A 14,361-nucleotide genomic window follows, 5' to 3' on the forward strand; every position below is an offset into this window, starting at 1 on the left:
GCTATCACAACGTTACCACCATGAAAACAGTAACACTGCTTAATGATTCTGTTTATCTAAAAAAAAAAACGGCCCAACCCTTCAGGCTGTCCAAATGGAGCAAAGGTATGGATACCGTCAGGATCGGGGAAACAAAATGATCGCAACAGAGGATGGAATGTCAAGTTAAAGAAAGTTGATTACCAAGTTAAAGAAAGTCGATTACCATGGCAAGCCTTTCCGAATTAAACATGCTTTATTGGGTGGGGAAAATATTGGGGGCTAGTAGGAAGGAGGTGGATGAAGGATGGAGGTAGTGATGAGTTTCGCTTGTGCAATGCATGAATGTTATGTAGTTGATTCACTGACAATAGTTAGTTTCACAACTGCAATGACTTGTTTTGAGATTGTTTTTATTTCATCTTAACTTTAAGAAAATGATTATACCAAATCTGAACTAATCATCGAATCTGTGGCAAAGCATGCTAACATCCCCCATAACTTTAATGGAGTCCAATATTTACTGTGTATATTTTTCTTTCCACTTTCATGTCCAATGTGACAGTCACATTAAAAGGCTGGCTGGCAATCCACTGACACTCCTTGCTGAAATCCCTTCTCTCGCAGTGGAAGCAGAACAGAGAAGGCAGGACAGTTTGGAAGTGCTAATACCTAGGAAAATGAAGGTTGATCTGATGAGCTCTTGGGGAGTTCAATGTGCAAACCAACCCACGAAAGCGCCCTATAACCACAGAGATCATCCAGGCAGCGTAAATGCAGTGACTCATGTCTCCTAGACTGCTGATGAGAAGATGGAATGACCTCCAGAGTGGTATCAGCAGCCTTGCCTTCTACCACAGGAGGGAGACGATGGACATGGGCAGAGGCACTGTCCCAACTTTGCTGTTTTTCCCCCTTGGATGAGACCGACCACTTCAACCTACACGTGGTGACTCTGAAGTGAGTTGAATGCCAGGACACTGGCACTGAAGCAGGCACCAATGAGGTTGAGTTATTGCTTGATGACCTCTCACCAAGCATGATACAGTAGGGTAGGTGTCATAATTAGCGGTCTGTTGGAAGGAAATATTGTACAGTGTGGCCTGAAACACCACAAGTAGGCATAGTGTGTGTTAGAAGAATCAGCTACAAGAGTCTAGTTGATGGCGACTTGAGATAAACAGCTGTAGAGATATCGCGAGAGCCGCAACTCTCGCGAGATCTCGGCCGCGGCCACTAGGGCCGCCCCCGCGCGCTCGGCGCGCATTACGGGAGCAGCAGAGGACGCGGGAAGACGTCCTCTCCCAGCTCCTCCGAGAATTAGGCCCCAGGCCTAGTAGAAGACATTACAGCCTCCCAGCTGCAACCCCTTACATCAGAGGCAAGTTGCCCAAGTGAATTTACCACCCACTTATCAATATATGCTGAATGATGTCGTATGCTGAATAAAGGACATCACTATTACCAAGACGCCTCCTGTCATCCTTACAACTATTATACTACAACAGCCTCCAGGCCAACCTAATGGTTTGCAAGAAGCCATGCATATCTCCTGAAAGTCCCAAAGAGTGACGGGGTGGTGCAGGAGATGCTGTGCCTTCTCGCCTGGCCTTGGCCTCAGCTGAGCAGCAGCAGGACACATTATGCACAGCAAGGTCACTGCAGGTCCTGGAGAGTAATGTGTGCAACGGCTCCATTCGAAGCAGTACCGATTATATGTTTGATGAGAAGAGCCGTGTTCCTGCTCTGTGCTCAACTGCTGTGCTGTCTGCATTATGTTCCCTATATCCTGCCACAAAGTTACCATTCTTAATCTCATGCAACAGCCTATTTATATAAGCACACGATACAAAGAAAGATGGTGGTGCCCCTTCTTATTAGCTAACACAATATATATACAGTTGTTAGCTCCCTTTTTCCATCCTTGTTATAGCCACCCAGATATATATCCCTCTTGGGATGCCTGTGCATTGGGAACTAGGCATGCACACAGCTATCCTTACCCCCAGACCCAGCTATAATTCTGTCTAGAGAAGGATAACATTATTACTAGAAGGCCCTTGGACCCCAATGGAGTGTCTGAGGGTGCAGAAATTGTATCTTCATATCTACATTCTCAAACTGTAAAAAGTGTGTATCATGAGAAATTAAATGCGTGAAAAGGTCAGTGGTAGTGATTCAAGCACAGAAAGAGGGTGAGAAGGTGAGCGCAGAGAGAGAGTAAATGAGACCAAGAGAGAGACAGAGTGCTATAGTGTTGTATCATACTGTGGGAAAGCTAGGTGTTAATATAGTACCTCTCTGAATGTCATATTGAGACTGAGGAGTCTATCATCATTGAGCAATAACTGGAATCAATAATTGCCCAGGATTGAGCTGTTGGGCTTTAATTGGGGCAGGAAGAGCAGTCAGTCCTTCCCTGTTGCCAGCCTGGGCGTTGTCGCTCTGACAGAACGTTCCAAGGCAGTAGCCTTAGTGACATGATGTTTCACCATTGGTCCTTCCTACCCCATAAGGGAATAATATGGAATTACACTGCCCATGGTTCTGTGGGACATGGCATAAAACAATTTTTATTTTTTACATTTTTAAAGCACACACACAGCCCACAGGCATCGAGGCGCTGTTACAGGAATTGTTTGTTTTTTGGATGCGTAATTGTTTTGTTTTTTTGTCTTAGTTACGTATTTATAACGCGGGGAATCGAACCTGTGTTGCTTCGTGTCGTCTTCCTTCCAAGGCGTGCACGTTGCCGCTGAGGATACTCCCCGCAAGCAGCAAAGCGGTGGTATTGGTTTTTGCGGGCTGCTGTCTTCATAACAATCTTTCTATGATATCTACTTCCCCCTGTGGTGAAGGGGGCTAAGGACATTTTGGCATAGGTGAGATCTGGAGCTTCTAAGAAATATATTTAGATCAACAAAGGTCATGCTACAGGCACAGGCACTGACAAGCTCTCAATGACCGATTCTCTCCGTGTCACAGGAGAACTACACTTCAGGTTCTTTGGTCCATGAAGTTCAATCCAAATCCAAGCAGAAAAAAATCACAATTCTCCAAAATTGTAATTGAGTTGACAATACCTACCCCTCCATGGTCCCCTGGTGTTCAATCCAACTGCCCCAGGTAGCACTTTGACACAAAGACGTAGGAGCAACCTAATGTGGTTTGTTAATTATCACAATTTGCTGTTCATATGACATGACTCCTCGTTTGTAGAGATTCTGGCTTGCCTGCTCTATATTCTTCATAGCCCCTACGTGGTGTATCAGTCAATTGTTCTTTATACAAACAATGTTCATTAAACAATTGCACCCAATAACATATACAATTACAATAACAAGCTTTCGATTGTATTTGCTGTTGAGATCTATTGTTTTATTAACTTTATTTAAATAAACAAGAGTTGACTAACTACTATGTATTAGTCTTTATGTCAAAACACCTTATTTGACAGAGTAAAACATATTAGATTGGCACAAATGGTAATCCTGTGCTCACTTATAGAGCGTATGCAATGTGTACTGATGTTGGTTCAGGAGCAGATTCAAAGACCAGACACACAAAGCCTAGTCGAATTTGCACCATTATTATTTACTTTCTCCAAATTCTGCAAGATGATGTGACATTGCTATTAACGACTGCCAAGTGTTTAGCAAAAGACTTGCATGAAACAACTATTGAGAAAACAAATTAGGTGTTTCCTGTTTACCACAAGAACCTTGACTGAGTGGAGTGAGACCCCATAACATTATGATTATTAACAGTTTAATTTGAATCACAGAAGCACAGCATTATGCAAATGCTGACATGCAACTCTCATGCAGCTAATACATCCTTGGGGCTTGCAGCCTTAAGATCCAATGACACCACAAAGAAGCTATTTGGTAAAGGAGTGTGTGCATTTCATACTTTTGCTGTTGTAAATGATCCACCCTTGGGTCTGGGATCCAAGGAAACTGTGAGTGGTGCACACATATCATTTGGTTCTGGTGCAAGGAAAGGAAAGAAAAGTGGTGCTTGGCAGAGGCATGTCAAGAGCATGATTTGGAATGCTGAGGGTGAAAGAGACTCCAAGAATGTCACAATGCAAGTGTGGGTGCTGGCATTTGGCAGGGTGGGGTATGAAGTGGATGTTATGTGCTGGTCTGCGATTTTAGGGAGGTGGGCTTTTGTCTGTTCTATGCCAATTTAGTGGTAGAGGTAGCCTGGATGTACTGTCTTTTGTATTTCAGCATTCAAGAGAGAGCAATGGCAATTTAAATGGGGATTGATAACATTATCAGACACATTAGTATCCATTAGTATGGAGGTTTCTACTATTCAGTGTATTTGTCTACTGTGACTAGGTCCCATTTTGGAGGCTAGGCGATAGCACTAAAATGACCCTGGTGTCTAAGTGCCACCAACCACTCTTTTATATATCGTCTGGAGAAGGTATATTCCTTGGCCACCTTGCCTTCCCCCTCCATCTCCCTCTCCCTCTCTGCCCCCTCTCAGGCTCCTTCTACACCTCCGCAGGGCATACCTCTGATCTGTACCCCTCCCCAGAAGTCCTTCAAGGATGGCAACCTTCTCCACATTGCCACTCTTAACTCTGGCTCTGCTGTCAAACACTCCTTTGATATCTGCCGCCTTCTGGAAGAACTTGACCTCAATGTCCTCGGTCTCACTGAGACATGGTTCACGGCCAGCTCTGTCACCAGCCTTGACACGCTCCTACCTGATGGCTACAAGATCCTCTCTGCGCCCAGGTCCTACCACTCTGGTGGGGGGGAGGGGGTAGCCCTGATCTTCTCCGAGTGGATTCCTGCCTCTGTCACTCCTACGCAGGCCTACTCCTCTTTTGAATGCCTCGTCTGCAGGCTCTCTCTCTCCCCTACCTGAGGTAACCGTGATACACAGGTTTGGAAACAGTTATGATAATGTCACAACAGTTCACCTGGCAATGCAATACAGCCTAGGACACTAATAGAAACACTGTGTTTTTTCCTTTTCCTGGTCTTTCCGGATATATATGAATTGACACATCATGGCGGTATGTATATTTATAACTCTCTTTCAATATCAATGTATTACAATTGTGTTTATTTTGATTAATGTAGCCCTGAAGATGGTGCTATGCACCGAAATGCATCGGCAAACAGGTTATAATACTTGAAACCTGAGAATTGCTTATTCGCCTGAAATAATGTATGATTAAAACACAAATTATTTCCTTTTAGAAAGAGTTTGAAACTTCATTGCATTTGTGAAATTTTAAATTCTACAACTTGGTGTATTGCACATAATTGAACTTTAAATACCAGCTTTATTGTTTTAGAATTTACAGAGGAATGAAATTAGCTCCCATTAAGGAGCAAGGAGGAGCACTGGGTTTACAGGGTGGAGCTCACTGTGTTTTTCTCTTTGTCAGTATTTTGTATAGCCCGAGTGTCATTGGGCTATTCTCAACCTGGTAGCTCCACATAGAAGCAACAAACGCATAAAGTAATATATTGCATATCAACTTATTTAATTAAATAGAACCAACAGTGGTGCCCACCTCATCTCCTCACTTCTCTCTCTCCCCTAGCCATTTCCTTACTGTGGCTACTATCTATCAGCCACCTGGTCAGATCTCCTCCTTCCTTTCCGAGTGGTCTGACCTCTCCTCCTCACTCCTGGCCTCAACCACTCAACTCCTCCTTCTGGGAGACTTCAACATCCACCTGGATGCCTCCTGTCCTCCCTCTGGACTCTTCCGCGACCTCTGCGACTCTCTCTCACTCACTATTCTCCCCTCTGGCCCGACTCACTCTGCAGGGCACACTCTGGATGTTCTGATGTCCTCATACCTTCCCCTTTCTGTCCCTCTCACCACTCCTCTCTCTTGGAGTGATCACTTTCTCCTTTCCTCCCATCCCACCCTCTCTACCCCTCAGGCCAAGACACCTCCATCACAGCCACCCACCTTCTCGGTCATCCGACCCATGAAGCGCGTATCAGTTGAGGCTTTCGCCGCCACCTTCTCACCCCATCCTCCCCCTGTGGCTGACTCTCACCCTGACACAGCCCTCTCCACCCTCCACTCTGCTATATCTGATACTCTTGATATCCTTGCCCCTGTCATGAGAATCCGCCTGAAGCCTAAAGCCAAGTATAACTCCTGGTACGACTCAGACCTCGTCACCCTAAAACGCAAGTGAAGGGTGGCCGAGAGGAAATGGCAGGCTTCATGTACATCCTCTGACAAACTGGCCTGCCACCTGCTGCAAAGGCAATACTGGCTCTCCGTCCTCACCAAGAAGAGAGCTCATAGCCAAGCCCGCGTCTCTGGGGCATCTAACAACTCAGCTGAACTCTTTAAAATCTGCAAGGAACTGGCCAATCTGCAGTCTCTACCTCTCCTGTCCCTTCCCAGGCCCTCTGCACGGCACTGGCTTCTCATTTGATCTCTAAAACTCAGTACATCCTGTCCCCACTCTCCTCCCATACCCTCCATCCCCCTACTCCCTGCTCTTCCTTCCTCTGGCCCTTTTGCAGCAACCTCACCTCCCTCCTTTTCTGCCTTTCCCCTTTTCTTTGCAAACAAGACAAGATTTCTAGACAAGTCTGATCTATGAAAGTCTCGTTGAAACAGGTTCACCCTTGTTCCTCCAAAACTATCAAGGACCACATCGACTCCCTGGCTGATTTCTGCAATCACTCCTTCGCCACTGGAGTCTTCCCATCCCCCCTGAAGCACTGCCTTGTGCACCCTCTTCTTAAGAAACCCTCTGCCGACCCCTCCTGTCCGGCCAACTATTGCCCAATCTCCATCACTCCCTTCCTGGGCAAGCTCCTGGAGAAACTGGCCATCTCCCAGCTTAAACTTCACACTTAATATGTTGGTTGTCTTCATGACCATCAGTCTGGCTTCAGAGCTGCCAGAAGCACGTAAACTGCTCTCCTGAACATCTGTGAAGACCTGCTCTACAACCTTGACTCTAACACCCCCTGTTTCCCCATCTTGCTTGATCACTATTCTGCCTTTGGGACTGTAAACCATGCCATCCTGCTCAACCGTCTCCGTGATAACCTGGGTATCACTGGTCAGGCTCTGGCTTGGCTGACTTCTTTCCTCTCTGACCGACCCTCCCAGGTCCAACTTGGGTCCTTCCTCTCCGCTATCTTTTTCTCTACCTGTGGTGACCCCCAGGGGTCTAACCTCTCTCCCTGGCTGTTCAATCAATACCTGGCAGTCCTTGCCCACCGCATCGCTGCTCTCTGCCCCAACTTTCAGTGCTATGCAGATGACGCCGAGCTCATTTTCAGGCTACCCTCGGCCTCCTCCTCTCCTTCCCTCATCTCTGACTGTCTGTCTGCTATCCAGGAGTGGTGTGCCACCAATGACCTCTGCCTTAAGGCCAGTAAGACTGAGATTCTCCTCATTGGCACATCCGCTACCTCCTTCCCTGCAGCTCTCTGGCTGGCCTCTCTTGGCCCTCTTCCTGCTCCCACCTGCAAGGCTAAAAACCTTGGGGTCATCTTCGACTCCACTCTCTCCTTCTCTCCTCACATCTCTGACATCTCTAAGAAGTCACACTACCAGCTGCACCTCCTCAGAGGTATTCTTCCTTTCCTCTCCTTCCCCCAGAAGCTCACTGTCTCCAGAGCTCTGGTTCTCTCTAGGCTGGACTATTGCAACAGCCTCTTTCTAAATCTGCCTGCTTCTACTCTGTAACGTTCACCTGATTCCCACGGAGGCGCTGATCCCGGCTGGGCTGCTATCGTTTCTTCAATTGAGAAGCGTAGAGCTTGGATGGCTCTCAGGACTGGGCTTCCTCTTATCGAATGTCTGACTTGCAGGGTAAGTTTTCTGCAGGTGGAAGAAAAAGGGTTAATTACCGTTTGATGGGATTCCTTCTCCCACCAATCGCCAGTTTCTCCCACAGCCTAGCTTTCTACTTGTCTCGGCGAGCTCTCACCTTAGGCGTATAAATGCTGGGCTCTCCATCCTGCGACTTATGCAGGGGTGCGTGGGTTCCAGTTACGTCACTGGAGGTTCTCAAAGTCTTTTGTGGCCTTAGAAGTGGCACAGGTGCTGAGATGCCAAAAGGTGATGCCGCCGTTACTGCACGAGCGGATGCCAGTAGGTATAAAGAGTTTATAGTCTTGAAGAGATGGGCACCTTTAATGAAGTCTTTGCATTGTCTTTTTCAGGTGCCTGGATGCTGAGGGCGTGGTCACTGAGAGCGCAACACGTGCGGTTGTTCGTAGGTATGGGAATTTCAATGACACCTCAATAATGTCCCTTGTTTTCTGTTTTCAGGTCTTAAGATGTTGCGGGCGTTGTTCGTCCGTTGCCGTTGCACGTGCGAAGTACGTGAGTATAATGATCTGTGACCTTATTATAGCCCCTCTAACAATGTTCTTTTCTTATTTGCAGGTGTCGGGACCTTGCGGGCGTTTTCCCAGTCGCGGATGCACGTGGGGAAACACGTAAGTGTTAGGCTTTCTTGCAGTCTTTAATGGCACTTAAATAATGTCTTTTCTTGTTTTCAGGTGCCGGGCTGCTGCGGTTGAAGAGATCGTAATACGCGCACAAAAGCAGGTAAGAAAAGTAAATGCGGCCTCCTTCACCTGATTCCTACTTAACAATGTTCTTTGTCTTTACAGGTGCCGTTAGGCTGCTGAAGAGAAGGCCGCGAAGAATCCATGAAAGCACAGATGGATCAGGTAAGCGAGCGCGGCTGCGAATGTGTTGCAACTTGCTAACCTTATGTTTCTTTTGCTTGCAGGTTCTGCCGGTGTCTGGATTCCTGGATGGTAAGTATAGTTCTCGTGTCTTTCTTCCACAGATTCCTGAGCTGAAGCTGGAGATGTCACTGGAATGCTGAAGCTGACTCGGTGAGCGTCCTGCTGCAGATGCAGAATAACGCGAAGCACGTTTTCCCAATCGGGTGTGGTTTAAATAGTGTTGGAGTGATTGGGTGTCTTCTTCCTCAGCCTCGCCCAGGTAAAAGAGTTCCTGTGTTCCAGAGCTAAGGAGTGGCACCAGCCCCACCCAGGTAAGAAAGTAGTCCCAGTTCAGGGAATAGTTCCTCCCAGCAGAAGGCTGGGGACTTCATCATGCCAGCATTTGCAAAGGTGAGTATGCAGCATGGTCTGCTACAGGTAGGTCCACCCAAGCACCTTGCAAGAATTATGAGCCCGACACCCCTGGCGCCGGGACTGAGGTTCCTTATGAGCCTGGCGCCAGAGGCGCCAGGACATGGCCCAAAGGGCCCCAATAGGGGTTTGCTGGAGCCGGGGACGAGGGTCGTGAGCCTGCTTCCGGGGATGCTGGGCTTGACTTGGCTTCTCGGGAGCAGTGCTCATGACAGCACCCCCCCCTCAAGGCCCCTCCCAAACTTGTCTTCCCCGGAGGTTTTGGCCTATTGGGAAAAGTTTGGTGGAATTTTCTGACTAGACGAGGAGCATGGACGTGGTCAGAGGGTTCCCATGATCGTTCTTGAGGTCCGTAACCCTTCCAGTCGATCAGATAGTATAATTTTGACTTGATGATCTTGGAGTCCAGTATGTTTTTAACCTCAAATTCAGGTTCTCCATTTACTTGAATAGGCTCTGGAGGTTTTTTCAGTCTGATTCCAGGTTGCATAGGTTTTAGTAGAGATACGTGAAACACCGGATGTATTTTCATGTGGGATGGCAAACCCAATTTGACAGCCACTGGGTTTATTATGGCTGTAATTGGATATGGTCCCAGATATTTTGGGTTGAAGGTGTGAGGTCCTTTAAGTGATAAATGTTTGGTGGATAACCAAACTTGATCTCCAACCTGGTATTGAGGGGCGTCTCTTCGGTGTTGGTCTGCTCCCCTTTTGTACCGTTCTTTAGCCTGTTGTAGGTGGATTGTCGCTTCTTTGAAAGCTTGAGTGATAGCATTGTGAAGTTGATCCACGGCAGCCGTTCCAAGATCTTGGGGCGGGTCGAGATTGGAGGTTCAAGGATGAATCCCATATAAAATGTAAAAGGGACTTTTTCCGGTTCCTGAATGGATCGAGTTGTTGTAAGCATATTCGGCTATCCAAAGGATATCTTTCCAATTACTTTCCGACTGCTGTAGCATACATCGTAAATATTGTTCCAGAGTTTGGTTTGTCCTCTCAGTTTGTCCGTCGGTCTGGGGATGATGGCTGGTTGAAAGTCTCACATCGATTTGAGCTACACGAAAGCAACTTCGCCAAAGTGAGAGATAAACTGGCTCCCCCTATCTGAGATGAAAACCGAAGGGAAGCCGTGCAATCTTACAATATTTTCAAGGAATTCCTGTGCTAGAACTGAAGCTGAAGGTAAGCCCTTTAGTGGAACGAAGAGGGCCATTTTAGAAAACAAATCTACAATTACTAGAATAGTGTTGTATCCGCAACAGGAGGGTAAATCGGTGATGAAGTCCATGGAGAGGGTATGCCAGGGATGTGGCGGGATGTCTAGCGGATGCAGGAGACCCGCTGGTCTTTCCTTCTGACCTTTGTTTTGGGCACACACACCACAAGACATCACAAACTCCTTTATGTCTTTTCTCCATGACGGCCACCAGAAGTGTCTCTTGACTTTTTCCGAGGTTTTGGCAATGCCTAGGTGGCCCTCCATCAAGGAATCATGGTAGCAAGAGATTACCTGTTTTTGTAAATCGGCATGTGGTAGGAATAGTCGTCCCTGAAAATAAGACAGGTCTTTTTTTATGATGAAGTCCTTTCCCTTCAGTTGCCAGTTTTGTAAGTCCGAAGGGGTCACAAGTTGTTTAACTTTTGCTTCGATATCTTCAATGGATTGTGAAGAAATCAGGCCCAGGATTCTCTGTTCTGGAATTATTGGCACAGGTTCAGGATTGACAATATTATCTCCCATTCCAATCCGGAAAAGGGCATCCGCTTTGCCATTTTTGTTGCCGGGGCGATAAGTAATCACAAAGTCAAATTCGGCAAAGAAAAGTGCCCAGCGAAGCTGTCTGGAGGACTGAGCTTTGGCGGTTTTCAGGTATTGTAGGTTTTGATGATCGGTAATTACCGTGACAGTGTGTTTGGCTTCAAGGAGATAGTTCCGCCAGCCCTTGAAAGTGGACTTAATTGCTAAAAGCTCTTTATCTGTGATGGTGTAGTTAATTTCAGGTGCCGAGAACTTGCGAGACCAGAATGCCACGGGGTGCAATTGGTTAGTTTCCGGATCTCTCTGTGATAGAACCGCCCCCATTGCTAAGCTGGAGGCGTCGGTCTCAACGATGTAAGGGAGGTCTGGGCGTGGGTGTTTCAGTATGGGTGCTGAGGTGAACTTGGCTTTTAGCTCTTGAAAGGCCTGTTCTGCTTCTGTTGACCACTCAAAACGTTTGTTTTTTCTTAAGAGGGCGGTGATGGGCTGCACCACTCGTGAAAACTCTGGAATAAACCTGCGGTAAAAGTTGGCGAAACCTAACATGCTTTGGACACCTTTCACGGAAGTAGGTGATGGCCACTTGATGATAGCGTCCACCTTTCTCGAGTCAATGTGGACTCCTTTGGGTGTCAGAATAAAGCCTAGAAATTCGACCTCTGTGACGCGAAAAACACATTTTCCCTTAGCAAGAGCTTAGCAAAAAGCTTATGTTGGCGGATTTTTCAAGGACGGCTCTAACATGTTTCCGATGATCTGCTTCTGAAGATGAGTACACAAGGATGTCATCTATGTAGACGACTACGCAAACATCTATGAGTTCTCTGAGGACATCATTCATAAAATACTGAAACGCGGCTGGTGCATTGCATAATCCGAAGAGCATCACTTGGTATTCAAATAGTCCATACTTGGTGCGAAATGCCGTCTTCCATTCGTCGCCTTCTTTAATCCGTACCAAGTGGTAGGCTCCCCGGAGATCTAGCTTTGTATAAATGCAGGCGTTCTTAACTTGGTCAAGGAGTTCCGGAATCAGAGTTAGGGGGTATCTGTTCTTTACCGTTATCTGGTTCAGGGCACGATAATCAATACAGGTTCTAAGGTCACCTTCTTTTTTAGGTACGAAGAACAGAGCCGAGGATGCAGGAGACTTTGATGGGCGGATAAATCCATTGGCCAGGTACTGGTCCAGATACTGTCGCAAATGAAGATTTTCAGGCTCGGTAAGGGTGTAAATTCTACTACAAGGGGGAGTGGCTCCGGGTATCAGGTCTATTTGACAGTCGTAAAATCTGTGGGGAGGCAGGGTATTAGCCTGTTCCTTCTGAAAGACATCTTGGAATTCTTGATACTCTGAAGGCAATTGCGGTCCTTCGGATGTTGCTACCGCTAAGCCAATACTGGGTCGAGGATAACAAGTAGGTGCACACTCTGGGAACTGTATCGTCTTTGCTTGCCAATCAATTTGAGGATTGTGTTTCTCCAACCAAGCAATCCCTAGAATTACTTGGAATTGAGGGGCCTTGATCACGTCGAACACAATTACCTCCTGATGCCCGTCTTGGCCTAGTATCGTCACTTCAGTAGTGGTATGGGTCACTGGTCCGGAGGCGATTTCCGTCCCATCCACCGTGGTAATGACGTCTTTAACCACCTTTGGACAAAGAGGTAAGTTCATCCTGGAAGCCAATTCGCGGTCCACATAATTTCCAACTGCTCCGCTATCAATGTATGCCTTAATTGCATGCAAACGATCCGGTTGCTCTGGGTTTACGAGGACCATTGGCATTATGAAGTGCGAGGTCAAAGAACTGGTTTTTACGCTCGGCAAGCGGACCTCTACACTTGTCGGGCGAGGTCGTTTCCCGGCTCAGGCTTTTCAGAACTCTTATCAGAAGCTCCCACTGTCTTCTTAGGTGGTTTCACCGGGCAATCTCGAAGAAAATGTCCTGAATTTCCACAATAGAGACATAGTTGCATTTGTCGTCTCCTGTCGCGTTCTTTCTGGGTTAGGGGACCCTTTACAACCCCAATTTGCATAGGTTTGACGGCTTCAACTCCTTTGGTGTGACTTTGAGGCTTAGGGAACACTCGTGTTTCAAACCTGGATCGATCCGCCTTTCTGTTTTGTAGTCTGTGATCCAATTGGACCACCAAATCAATGTACTCTGAACAATCCTGAGGAGGATTCACTACCTGGGCAAGGACGTCTTTGAGTTCGCCACGCAAACCCCTGTGAAAAAGCGTGATTCTTTTGTCCTCAGGCCATCTGGTTTCCACAATTAGCCTATTGAATGATGCAATGTAGGTCAAAAGATCTTGATTGCCCTGTCGTAGGGAAAGGAGTTCGTTGTCCAGGGCCTGCCCCTGGGAATGCCTTGCAAAAAGTCTTTCCATATTTGCCTGGAAGGTCGGGAAATCACGAAGGATCGGGTCATCCTGTGTAACCAGAGGGATCGACCAATCAGCGGACACCTTTCACGGAAGTAGGTGATGGCCACTTGATGATAGCGTCCACCTTTCTCGAGTCCATGTGGACTCCTTTGGGTGTCAGAATAAAGCCTAGAAATTCGACCTCCGTGACGTGAAAAACACATTTTTCGAGCTTAGCAAAAAGCTTATGTTGGCGGAGTTTTTCAAGGACGGCTCTAACATGTTTCCGATGATCTGCTTCTGAAGATGAGTACACAAGGATGTCATCTATGTAGACGACTACGCAAACATCTATGAGTTCTCTGAGGACATCATTCATAAAATACTGAAACGCGGCTGGTGCATTGCATAGTCCGAAGAGCATCACTTGGTATTCAAATAGTCCATACTTGGTGCGAAATGCCGTCTTCCATTCGTCGCCTTCTTTAATCCGTACCAAGTGGTAGGCTCCCCGGAGATCTAGCTTTGTATAAATGCAGGCGTTCTTAACTTGGTCAAGGAGTTCCGGAATCAGAGTTAGGGGGTATCTGTTCTTTACCGTTATCTGGTTCAGGGCACGATAATCAATACAGGTTCTAAGGTCACCTTCTTTTTTAGGTACGAAGAACAGAGCCGAGGATGCAGGAGACTTTGATGGGCGGATAAATCCATTGGCCAGGGACTGGTCCAGATACTGTCGCAAATGAAGATTTTCAGGCTCGGTAAGGGTGTAAATTCTACTACAAGGGGGAGTGGCTCCGGGTATCAGGTCTATTTGACAGTCGTAAGATCTGTGGGGAGGCAGGTATTAGCCTGTTCCTTCTGAAAGACATCTTGGAATTCTTGATACTCTGAAGGCAATTGCGGTCCTTCGGATGTTGCTACCGCTAAGCCAATACTGGGTCGAGGATAACAAGTAGGTGCACACTCTGGGAACTGTATCGTCTTTGCTCGCCAATCAATTTGAGGATTGTGTTTCTCCAACCAAGCAATCCCTAGAATTACTTGGAATTGAGGGGCCTTGATCACGTCGAACACAATTACCTCCTGATGCCCGACTTGGCCTAGTATCGTCAC

This window comes from Ambystoma mexicanum, chromosome 10 (genome assembly GCF_040938575.1).
Source record: "Ambystoma mexicanum isolate Mex_15411 chromosome 10, UKY_AmexF1_1, whole genome shotgun sequence".
Lineage (NCBI taxonomy): Eukaryota > Metazoa > Chordata > Amphibia > Caudata > Ambystomatidae > Ambystoma > Ambystoma mexicanum.